Consider the following 13287-nt stretch of genomic DNA (forward strand, 5'->3'; position numbering starts at 1 on the left):
CCAGTGAAACTGTTTTGCCTTACCTACGTGTCGAGATAAGAGATTAACACTAAGTGCAATGTCGGGTCTGGTCCAACTACTAATGTACAATAGTGACCCAATGACTGAACGATAAAGTGTTTGATCCTCGAACTCAGGACTTTCTTCTTGTGTCAAGTTGTGAAAATCTGTTTGTATGGGTGTCTTTGTTGTGTTAGCATCTTTCATGTTGCAATGATGCAAAACTTGTTCAATTTTATCTTCTTGTGAAAGACTAAACCCCTTCTGTGTTTTTTCAATCTGAACACCTAAATAAGTGCTAATGTGACCTAATGATTTCAATGTGAAGTATCTCTGCAAAGCTTTGGCAAAAATTTCACTCATTTGCTTATTTGGACCAATATAAACAATATCATCAACATAAACAAGAACTATCTCATATGCATTGTTAGATCTTTTTGTGAACACGCACTCATCAGTTTCGGACTTAATAAAGCCCATTGAATTTAGTTTGTCAGTAAGACATAAGTACCACATTAAACCAGATTGTTTCAGACCATAGAGACTTTTGTTTAGAAACCAGGTATCCCCTTCTTGCTGTCGGAATCCTGGAGGACTTCTCACGTAGATCTCTTCGTCTAGGTCTGCATGTAGATAAGCCGTGTCAACATCAAACTGGAAAACTTCTAAACCAAGGATAGTTGCAGTTGCTAAAGCAATTTTTACACTCTCAGTTCTGACTGTCGGTGAGTAAGTATTTGTGTAATCCTCAGGATAACGTTGAGCGAAACCCTGAGCTACAAGTCTGGCCTTGTACAATGACTCACCATTTGGCTTCTTTTTGATTCTGTAGACCCATCGAGTGCCAATGACCTTTTTGTTTGCTGGAGGTTTTGCAGGTGTAAATACTTTAAGTTTCTTTAGACTGTCCATTTCAACCTGCATTGCATCATACCATTTGTCTTGCTCTGAATCAGGGAGCTGCTTGATTTGTGTGAAATTATCAGGTGGAAGTGTAACATTACAAATCAAAGGCAAGGGTGCTTTTGTCAGTTGCCAAGAATATCGTTGTGGAGGGATCCCTTTTGTGGCCCTCTTGGAACGTCTCGGAACAACTGTCCAGTCTTCTTCTGCTTCGTCCTCGTCCTCATTTTCGTCGCTAGCGTCAGCATCCGCGGCTTGCGAAGACGGAACATCGGGTTGAGAAGAACCAGTGGAATCTTGATCATCAATCTGCGTAGCATCAGCAGTATCATCTCTGGGAAAATAAACTCCAGGATCATTGGAATGAATCCTGGACCAGTCAATGTCTTCTTCAAAATTAGCAGATTGGGAAATCACAATTGCATGTTTAGAGTCAATAAATTTGCTCCACTTTGAATTATCATCAATACCCATAAATCTCAGTCTCTTTGCTGCTGGACCTCCTTTTCTTCTTTGAGCTAAGGGAATGTTCACCATAGCGTATGAACCAAAAATATGAATGTTTTTAAGATCGGGCTTGTAGCCATACAACATGAAGAAAGGAGTCTGATTTGTTACACTGCTCCAAGTACGATTGACAATGTAATTTGCGTACTTGATAGCTTCACCCCAGTATATCATATCAAGATTGGCATCTTCTAGGAGACAACGCATCATGGTTTGCAGTACCTCTCCATTGTGAGCCGATGTGTCAGGGGCCGAAGTCTGATGAATAATTCTATTCTTACGCATCCAGTCCTGGAAACGCTGAGACATGAACTCGGCACCACGATCACTCTGGATTCTGGCGATGCGAACTTGGTGTTGGGTAGAAACAAGGGTTGCAAAGTCTTTAAAGATCTGAAAGGTCTCTGATTTTTCTTTCATAGGATATACATATCCATATCTAGAGTAATTATCAACAATTGTTAGAAAATATTTTCTCCCACCAAATGATGGCGGGAAAGGACCAACTATGTCAATGTGAACCAAATCAAAAATGCGTGTTGACAGGCGTGTAGCGCGTTTGGGAATGGCTGCTGCTTTGGATTTGGCCTTCTTGCATACAGCACAATCCAAAAACACCTTACACCCCTTTAGATCCAAACCTTTTGCGAACTCCGGCATCTTCCTAAGAACACGGAAACTGGCATGCCCCAATCTTCTATGCCATTTATGGATACACCTGGAATGCAAAGGTTTACCAGTTAGTGAATTCTCAACATTAACATTTTTATGCGGAACCTCAGGCTTGCTCTGAGCAACCTGTTTACCAATTTTATTTTTGTTGGCTTTAGGAGCCTTAGGAATAGCAACAGGATCTCTCACTGGAGCATCTCTCTCTGGGCCTGTGCTCTCCCTTTTTGGAGTTTGCATACTTGCCTGTGTTTGTTTTTTAGGCTTTGGCTTTAAGTAATAAACACCACCAATTAATATGGTTTCAGCAACAATATCTCCATCTTTAACTATGTAACTTGCTTTTTCAAGGTGGTGAACTTGGAACTTTAAAATTCTAGACAAGTGATACTGACTAAGCAAATTACTGGTTGCTGTTGGTATGTAATAAACATCAGGAATGAATGCATCGAGCTCTTCAACATAAACAGTTCCTTTTCCTTTGACCTGACAAGGATGATTTGAGAAAGAATAAAGTTCACGTAGTTCTGGTTCAGGCTCGTGCATTTCTGTGAAAAGTTCCTTTCTGTAGGTAACATGCAATGCTGCACCACTGTCCAAAGTCCACAGGAGTCGTCTGTCGTACTCTGGTTGAGGTTGTGGATCATTGGTTAAAGCCAGTGTGGCGAGTGGAGTTTGTGGATCACGCCGGGGACCACGACGACCTTGTCTACCGCCTCTGCCTCTGCCTCTGGAATCTGTTCCTCTGGGCTGGTACGTGACGGGAGCTGGAACTCGTTGGGGACAATCCCGGGTGGCATGTCCCACACGATTACAGGTGTAGCATCTTGGCATCCTTGGAGCGTAGGTTCTTCCTCGGAAGGGGCGCCTAGCTGGAGCTTTTGATGCGGGTGGTCCTCTCAAGTGTGGAGTAGCTAGCATGAATGCCTCTTCTTCAATTAAAAGTCTACAAACATTGTCCACTGTGCGTTGAGCAATAGGGACTTGGTTAATCTTTGTAACAGCATCTTTCCATTCATAATTCAAAGAGTTAATAATGATGCTGATCATTTGAATATCTTCAATGTTATGGCCTCTTTCTCTCAATTCTGTTCTCAGACCTTTCAGTTTGGTCAAATGTCCTCCAATTTGTTCACCAGGTTTCAATCTCGAACCGTGGAGTTCAGACATGAGTAAACATGAAGATTCAATTGAGATAGGCCTGTAGCAATTTTCCAATTCAGCCCAAATTTGTCGGGCTGTTGTATTTGGTGGAAAAGTGACCTGCAGTTCAGTATCCATGGACATCAATAATGTTGTGCGAGCCCTTATCTCTAAATCTCTTATTGCATAGTCCCATGGTTGTGCAGGAGGGTTAAAAACCATAAAATGAGTACCTTCTCTAAGAAGCAATAGTGTAATCTCACTGACCCAGGCTTTGTAATTATGTCCTGACATTTTTAGTTTTGACTCACCAGTTAGTGGAGAGACAGAAAATGCCTGGTGAGGAGCCTGCACTTGGTATGCTGGCTGTGCTGGCAGAAATGCCTGTGGTATTTGCTGTGCCTGTTGTGGACCTAAAAATGGTCTTGGTTGTGCCATTGGAGGCGGGCCAGGAGGTGGCCCTATTTGCACTTGTGGCTGGGGCACATATGCAGGCATTTGTAGCTGCTGTGGCTGATGCACTGGAATCTGCTGTGTTCCAGTTGCCATTTGTGCTTGATCTGCAATATTGGCATGACCTGCTGGAGATGCAGTCATTTGCCTTTGCTGCATAAAGTTTGCCTGTGTTCCATCTAAAAAGACACCATCACCACCAGGGGGTGTTGGAGTTTGAGCCCGTGGAGACACTTGTGGCATTTCAGCTTGAATCTCTGAGTGAGTTAGAGACAGGTTTGCCAGGGTCTGCTGTAGTAATTTAAAATGTTCATCTAAGCTCTTTTCTCTTTCAGCTTCCTGTAGTAAATTACTTTCGCCAGCAGATGGTGCTGCACCTTTGGGCAGCTTTGCAGACGTGGCATGTTTATATGTAACTTGATCAGGGAGACTTTCATGTGACGTATGCAGTGCCGTCTGTCTTAATTGGCCTGACACAGAATCCACTAGGGGGAGTGTCTTTGGCTCTGAGCAAGAAGACAATATGGCGCTTTTTGAAAAATTTAAGTCACGGGATTCTTCCTTATCATGCTCAAGCATAAACAAATCTCTCTTAAATCGAGACAGTTCATTTTCATAATATTTTACATGCTCACGACAGGATTTGATGGCCATCTCACGCTGGGTGAGCTCAGGGCTTTGAGAAGAGTAATGAATTACTTCTCTCTCTGCGTGGGAGTGAAAAAGCTTTGCCGTTTGTGGAAACTTTCTTGGCCTGGCACCATGCACATCGTAATCTGTGGGCTCTGGTAGAATAGATTCATAGCATGCAAATTGAGAAGAAAAAGCTACCGACCTCAGTCGCAGTTCATTATCTTCAAAAGCAGCTGTTCTGATATCTGTCCTTTGATGTGTTTCCGAAAGCATTTTCAGATCTTCTTCACCCATGGCACCTTCTTGTTCCAATTGCGTAGCCGTAGCAAGAGGCTGGAATCTTGAGGGCGTTACTATCTCCTGTTCTTCTTCCAAAGAGGATAAAGCTCTGTGCTTCATTTTTCCTTTTTTCTTCTGTTTCGGCATCTTAGCAATATAATTAGCGTACCTCAGTAGCTAAAAACTAATTGCCTATGCGCTCTTATCAGAAGTAACAAAACAAGGAAAAAGCCATAAATCAGACCATCCTCGTGCTAGCAGTTGTCAGGGCATTTATTAATCCCATGTTTGGCTCTGGGACTAATTACCCTGGTTTAGAGGAGATGGGTCGTGGCTTAATCCAAGTTGTCAATAATCTTAAAAGAAACGCGAGGAAGGTTTCTAATAAAACTCATTTATTTGTTATAAAGAAAATAAAACACCTCACTAACTAAGAAAAGTTAATTGTTACATTTTTGAAAATAATTTTCCTGCCGGTCCAAGACGGACCTTGCTGGCAGGAGAACAAAGGGAAAAAAAGTGAGAAGCAAGTGAAGGAATGTGGGTGGATGCGGAAACACGTAGCTTACTGATAACAATTCTTGGCAAGCTACGGAGGGTCAGATAGTCCAGAAATAATGAGCTCAGCTGGTAAATAAAATAACGCAGTGACAATGATGACCAAGCGGGATTTATCGAGGGTAGATACATGAAGGACGATGTAAGGCAAGTAATAGACTTATTGGAATATCTTGAGAAGAATAAACAGATCCCTGCAGTGCTGGTCTTCTTGGATGCAGAGAAGGCCTTTGATAGAGTGGACTGGAACTTTCTACTAAAGACTTTAAAAAAATGGATTTTGGGGATCAATTTATACAGGCGGTTTCAGCAATTTATCAAGAGCAAAAGGCACAGATTATTATTAATGGAAGTTTGACAACAGAGTTTAAAATTGAAAAAGGAACAAGACAGGGATGTCTGTTGTCCCCACTGTTGTTTATTTTAACACTAGAAGTCTTGTTAAACACAATACGGGACTCTAATATCTTGAAAGGTATAACGATAAGGCAAGAGGATTACAGAATAAAGGCATTTGCAGATGATCTGGTTGTTACCCTAACACAGCCAATGGAATCATTAATCCAGATGAAGGACATTATACAAGATTATGGTAAAGTTTCAGGTTTTAGACTGAACCAGAAAAAAACTAAGATGATAGTTAAAAATATGACACAAGATCGTAAACACGAGCTTGAAAGGAGGGCAGGTTTTGAGATTGTACCAAAGGTAAAATATCTAGGAGTTCAGGTTGCAGAATCAAATATGAAATTGTTTCAAAATAATTATGAGGTGTTGTGGCGAGAGGTGCAGAAAGATATGGAGACTTGGAAAAAACTGCAGCTGTCTTTACTTGGAAGAATAGCAGCAGTTAAGATGAACATTTTGCCAAGATTTCTTTTTTTGTTTCAAATGATTCCGGTGCTTAAAAGTGATAAACAACTAAAAGTGTGGCAAACTGGAGTGAATAAGTTTGTCTGGAACGAGAAAAAACCGAGGGTGAAATTGAAAATTATGCAAGATGTTCCAGAAAGGGGAGGCCTTAAACTTCCAAACCTACAGCTATATTATGAAGCAGCAGCTTTGTCTCTAGCAAGTGATTGGTTTGGAAGGAAAAAGACTGGAATAATGAATATAGAAAGTTTTGATCTTGAATTTGGATGGCATGCTTACTTGTTTTATGACAACAAAGTGGATAAAGCATTTAAAAGCCATATACTTAGAGACTCTTTGATGAGAGTTTGGAAGAAGCACCGATACAAATGGGATTATAAAATACCGCTATGGCTGGATCTTGGTCATATTATGTGGAATACAAATATAATGTCACTCGGGGGGGTTTTATACAAAGAGGTTCTTTTTACAGATGCGGGCAGATGGCAGTTGAAGACACTACAGACACTGTTGGACGAAGGGATTAATTTAACTTGGTTACAATATAATCAATTACAATTGAGATGGAAAGAGGACCAAAAAACTGGTATTATGTTGCATGAGGAAGAATTGGTTAGACACATTAAAGAGAAAGGTTCAATGCATATTAAAAGGCTTTATAATGTTTTGTTAGAAAGGGATTCAGAAACTGAACTGGTTAAAGATTGTATGATTAAGTGGGCACAAAATTTTGAGGAACCAGTGATGTTGGAAACATGGGAAAAAGTTTGGGTTCAGAATGTTAAATTTACACAGTCGCAGAATTTGAGGGAAAATTTCTATAAAATGTTTTACAGATGGCATTTAGACCCCAAAAAGTTGTCGTGTATGTACCCTAATGTTCAGCCAAAATGTTGGAGATGTGATTGTTTAGATGCTACATATTACCATGTTTGGTGGACCTGTAGGAAAGTTAAGGCTTTTTGGATAAAAATTTGGTGGGTCATGCAGAATGTTTTGAAGAAAAAAATTCAATTTTCTCCACAATTGTTTTTATTGGGTATAGTTAAGGGTTTTACATTGGGTGAAACAAAATTGATATTGTATATGATAACAGCAGCAAGATTGTTGATAGGTAAATACTGGAAAAATGAAGCTTTGCCCACGATCGAGGAATGGACTTTGAAGATGGCCAGTTTTGCAGAGATGGCGAAGATTTCAGCATATTTAAAAGACTGTTCACAAGAGACTTATGAATGGGAATGGAAAAAGTGGATAGATTATGTTCAGAACAAATATCAAACTAGGAAGTATCAAATAGCTTTTATTTGAAAATTTTATATTAAGATAGAAATATTTTAATGTAATGAAGATGAAAAATTATAAGGGGGAGGGAGGGGTTCAAGTTTTATATAAGTTTTATACAAAGGAGGGTGTTTTCTTTTTTTACCTGATATTACACTGTGCGGAAGTCCGGGGGGAGGGGAGGGTGAGGGTGGGTTAGGGAGGCTGGGAAGTTTGGGGTGGGTTGAGGGGGGGGGAAAGGGGTGAAAATGTAATTGTAAAACTTTTGCAATAAAAAAAAAAGATTATCTGTATTCAAGAATGCAAGTGGTGATGCTTTTGAATTCTGTTGCCTTTCTCTTCATGATTTGCATTCTTTTTCCCAATGACTTTATTTCCTGCTCTATCTCAAGTGACCTTTATTTTGTTTGAAAATGCTATTGGTTTTAGGTCGTTTTTATGTAGGCGTTCACTGCCATCATTTTTTTGTCCTCACTGCTTTAGCCACATACTGTAGTCTCAAATGCATTGGAAGAGTGTTCCCATGTAGTTTTTTTTTTTTTTTTTGCCTCAGCAAAACTGAGAGATTATGCCTAAAGAATTTTGAACATAGTTTTTGTTTGGATAAGGAATTTCCCTGTCTCATTGGATAACAAGAAATAGACCTTTATTGTCATAAGGATTCAGTTACAACTTGAATATACTTGTTGAAGAATGTTGGTAATAAATCTAATAATGAAATCTTACACATATCTACTTTGAAATATATCTACATAGCACACAGAGCCAAAATTGAAGACTTAAGAAACAGTATGAATCCAGCAGCGGGGTTTATAAATACAGTTTATTGCAACAAATCATGGTTCAAATGAACATAGTTTAGTATGGCATAATCAAAAGTTAACTGATATCTAGTAGAACGTGTAAATATCATTATACAGTGATACTTGACTGCTTCAGAATTTGTTGAATTTGGTTCTTGATGCATTTTGACATGAAAATGATGTCCCGGTACCCATCCTTTGTTTAGCAGTTGATGTACTGCTATAGGAAGAGGGGGACAGCTCTGGGGAATGGACAGGAAGTCAGGCATGCTGAAGGTCTCTGCAAAAGTAGTGGGATAGCTACAGAGGACAGATAGGAAGTCAGCCATGCTGGGAAAGTCACTGACATGGGAAAAGGAAAAGATAGAAAGTTCTTCCCAGCCATAACAAACAGTTACATGTAAATCACATGCTTTGTTTGGGACTCATCCTTTTTAGTACCCATTGCACCTCCCAGAATAAATTAACGCTAAGTATTGTGGCACAACTGTATTGTGAAGGAGATATATGAACATTGGCTCACTACATAGATAATTTATGAAAACCTACTGCAGCTTGTATTCCAAAAACAATTCTTTATTCCATTGATTTCTCACAAAGCCAGTTCTTGCTTTCTTTTTTACTTGGCATTCTCTTTTTCTGATACACTAAAAGATTGATAATCAATCAAAATCTCTGGGTTGCATACATTCACTTTAGCAGTACATTATTGATAAAAATGCAATGGGTTTTCTTAGATACAAGGATTCAATAATCTCTGGATAAGCAAATATATTATGGAAAATTTTATGTATGGAAAGTATTATGGAAATATACGACAGGGAATTGTTATATATCAATTTGACTATTATGTAATTAAACCTAAACAAATTTGCAGCATTTTGTCGTAAATAGTCATAAAATAAATCTGGGAAGACATACTTGATTAAAAGTTCATATTATTGTTGGCAAAAATTGTATGTACTTTTCAGTACAGCTCAAAATATAGTTTGGAAAAATAGATAGTTTTCCATAATTTTTTTGGCATCAATCACAGCTATTTAAAAGTCTCATTTTCTCTTTCTATTTTGTTTAACTTTCTATGGATTTTAGCTTTATTATGATATGTACTGGTTCTAGTTTTTTTAACAATAGCCCCTTGCAAAGTCAAAAGCATGTATTTATTGAAGTGAAATGATATTTCTTTGTTCTGTGCTAGAACAATAGAACAATATATCTAATTCAAAAATGTCTACAATTATATTGCTCAGTAAAGGTATTTGGCAACCCAGTATCCCTTAAAAATACTGAACATCACATTTATTTGTATGGCCTTGGTATATAAGCTATTTAATTGGGTTCTTGGGGACATTAGGTACCAGATGTTCACATATCATATATAATAATGTACCTGCTTGTTGAGTGTCAGTATTTAATGCTTGTAAAGGAGGGACTGTCAGTCTTGTGATCACTTCTCAGAATCAGGGTTTCATTTAAAGTATTTTCAGATATTTTAGCTGCTATTGCTTTAGCATGGTGTTGTTTTCTATTTCACATGCAGTACTTTCATAACTTTCAAGGAGCATTAACCCTGAGAAGTAGAACAGACAAGAAGCACAACCAAAAGTATTAGCTCTATCTTTATTGTAAGGTTCTTTTTGCCTTCTGTTCAGTAGTGGGTTCCACTTACCTTCGCTACCGGTTCGGAACTGTGAGCGTGCGCGTGTGCAGAACTTTCTGCCCGTGCACAGAGCATCCGTGATGACGTCCGGGCGGGGCCTCCCACTGCTGCCATTACCAGTTTGCCCGAACTGGGGCGAACCAGTAGAAACCCACCACTGCTTCTGTTACATTGTGTTGGATTCTTGGAGACTACCTGGACAAGTATCTGAAGTTTCTTTGGCAAGGTTTATTTAGCAGTGATTTGCCATTGCTTGCCTCCTAGGGCTGAGAAAAAGTCACTGTCTCAAGGTCAAGCATCTGGCTTTCTGCCCAAAACAGAAAAATAAGGAGGGTGCCTTCTGAAATGCTTCCCATGCCCTCCCTCCTTCAGTGGTTTTAGACAGGGTTGCCCAGTCTATGGCTTTCCCTACTATCTCCCAAGGTTATTCCCACATACTATTACAAGGAGAACATCCAGATAAGAACCTACTAGTATGATGAATATACTTTGACCTTCTTAGCTGATAATCATTATGGAAAATAATCCATAATGCTAACTAAAAACTATTTGGGGGTGTCTTTGAACTTTGTCTTGCAAATATCAGCCAAGTACTCATTATTATTACTATCCCAACTATTAATCATGGATATCCAAGCAAAAAGCTGTTTATATAAAATCAAAGCAATATATAAAAGTTATAGAAAAATACATATCCAATTAATCATAGGTGTCAGCAGCTGCTTTCTGCTTTTTTTCCCCTTCCTGGTGAGATGCTGATTAATTAATAGTAGTTTTCCAACATACATATTCTGCCAATGACCAATGAAAGTTATGTAAATCTCTGAAATGTCAGCAGGAGCATGCAATTCCTTCCTTCCTTCCTTCCTTCCTTCCTTCCTTCCTTCCTTCCTTCCTTCCTTCCTTCCTTCCTTCCTTCCTCCCCCCCTCCCTCCCACCCTTCCTAAGGGTTCTTCAGCAATTCAAGAGCCTTGGTAGTACAAGGGTTTAAGGCACCCTGTTATTAAGCTGCTTAAGACCAGCTGCCTGCAATTACTGCAGGGTTCGAATCTCGCCAAGGCTCAAGGTTGACTCAGCCTTCCATCCTTTCTAAGGTAGGTGAAATGAGGACCCAGTTTGTGGGGGCAATAAGCTGACTTTGTATAAATATACAAAAAGGATGAAGGCTATTGCTGAGCACATTGTAAGCCGCCCTGAGTCTTCGGAGAAGGGCGGCATATAAATCAAATTAAAAAAAAAAAAAATTCTAACAGTGCCCTTATCCCCACTGTGAGTCCATCCGCTTTGTGGGTGATCATCTGCTCATCTCTTCTGTTTTTCTCAGCATTAGAGCCTTTTCCAGAGACCTAGGTCTTCACAAAATGTGTCCAAAGTAGGATAATCTGAATTTGACCTCAAGTGATTCATTATTCAATGATCCATTTGTTTGTTTTCTTGGCCGTTCATAATATGTCAAGAGTCTTCCTAAACACTGAGGTTCAAAAATGTCAGTATTCCTCCTATCCTGCTTCCTACCATGGCTTGCCTGATTCTGATCTTTGTAGATATAGACACATCATGGCGTTTTAATACCCTTTCTCAGGTCTTCATGGCTGCTCTACCAACTGTGAGTCTGCAGTGTACTTCTTAATTGCTTGTTCCTCTACTGTTGATTAGAGCTAGATAATTCTTACTAAAACTACAGCAAACATGTTTTAACAATGTTCATTCAGAGTTTATAATTAATGAAGTCATTTCCTATGTGACTCACCTTTTAAACTGTGAATATTTTTTTTTGCAAAAGAACACCCAATTGCATGAGATTACATTGTTATTGCTACAGTGATTATAATAACTAATTATGTTCTTTTGGATTAACAATAGTTTTTTTATCATTTCTTTTCTAAAACTTAAATGCAAACTTACTGTTGAACTCTTCATTTAAAAAAATATCATATAGTTTGCATTTCATTCTAATCTAAATATTAGTAATAACATACATTTGGAGAAATGAAAATATTTTTTACATATTAAAACTATATTTGTGAAATGTTTGAAAACTATATTTTGTGAAAATTACAGGAATAAGCTTCACAAATTCATCCATCTGTAGTTTTGCTAAAGAAGATAGACACAGTGGCAAGTTTAACCAATTCTCTATTGTCTATATTCTACTTTTCTTTGCTTTTTTAATAGTTATAGGGATAAAACATTTTATTATTTTTATTATTATTATTATTTATTAAATTTATATACCGCCCTACTCCCGAAGGACTCAGGGCGGTGAACAACCAAAAGATAAAATACACATAGTACAAACGTTAAAAAACCATTTAAAATACATTAAATACTTTGGCCCAAAACAAATTTAAAACACCCCAATTTATAAGACAAATTTAAAAAGCAATTTAAAAGGGAAGTTAGGCCAGGCCAGCCTGCTGGAATAAAAATGTTTTGAGGGCACGGCGGAAAGTGTGCAGATCCGGGATCCTTCGTATCTCCGGGGGGAGCTCGTTCCAGATGGCAGGTGCCCCCACAGAGAAGGCTCTCCCCCTGGGGGCCACCAGTCGACATTGTTTGACCGACGGCACCCTGAGAAGCCCCTCTCTATGGGAGCATACTGGTCGGTGAGAGGCTACTGGTGGCAGAAGGCGGTCTCATAGATACTCCGGTCCTAAGCCATGGAGCGCTCTAAAGGTGGTAACCAAAACCTTGAAGCGCACCCAGAAGACCACTGGGAGCCAGTGCAGCTCGCACAGGAGGGGAGTCACATGGGAGCACCACATTGCTCCCATAACCACCCGCGCGGCCGCATTCTGGACCAGCTGGAGCCTCCGGGTGCTCCTCGAAGGGAGCCCCATGTAGAGAGCATTGCAGTAGTCCAGGCGGGAAGTGACGAGGGCATGAGTGACCGTACTTAACGAGTCCCAATCCAGAAAGGGACACAACTGGCGAATCAGGCAAACCTGATAAAAAGTCCTCCCGGCCACAGCTGTCAAGTGCTCTTCTAAAGACAGCTGTGAGTCCAGGAGGACACCCAAGTTGCGAGCCCTCTCTTTGGGGGCCAAAGACTTGCCCCCAATAGTCAGTGATGGCACCAACTGACTATATTGGGACGTCGGAAACCACAGCCACTCGGTCTTGAATGGGTTGAGCCTGAGTCTGTTTCTCCCCATCCAGATCCGTACAGCCTCCAGGCACCGGGACATCACTTCAAGGGCATCATCGGGGTGATTCAGGGTGGAGATGTACAGCTGAGTGTCATCAGCGTACTGATGGTACTTCACCCCAAAACCATGGATGATCTCACCCAGCGGCTTCACATAAATGTTGAACAGAAGGGGCAAGAGGACCGACCCCTGTGGCACCCCACATACAAGGGCCCTCGGGGTCGACCTCTGCCCCCCTGCCAACACAGACTGCGACCGGTCGGAGAGAAAGGAGGAGAACCACTGCAACAGGGTGCCCCCCACCCCTAACTCTTCCAACCGGTGCAGCATGATACCATGGTCAATGGTATCAAAAGACACTGAGAGGTCTAAT

The sequence above is a fragment of the Pituophis catenifer genome, unplaced genomic scaffold (assembly GCF_029215685.1).
Source record: "Pituophis catenifer annectens isolate HBS135680 unplaced genomic scaffold, rPitCat1.0.hap2 SCAF_7, whole genome shotgun sequence".
Lineage (NCBI taxonomy): Eukaryota > Metazoa > Chordata > Lepidosauria > Squamata > Colubridae > Pituophis > Pituophis catenifer.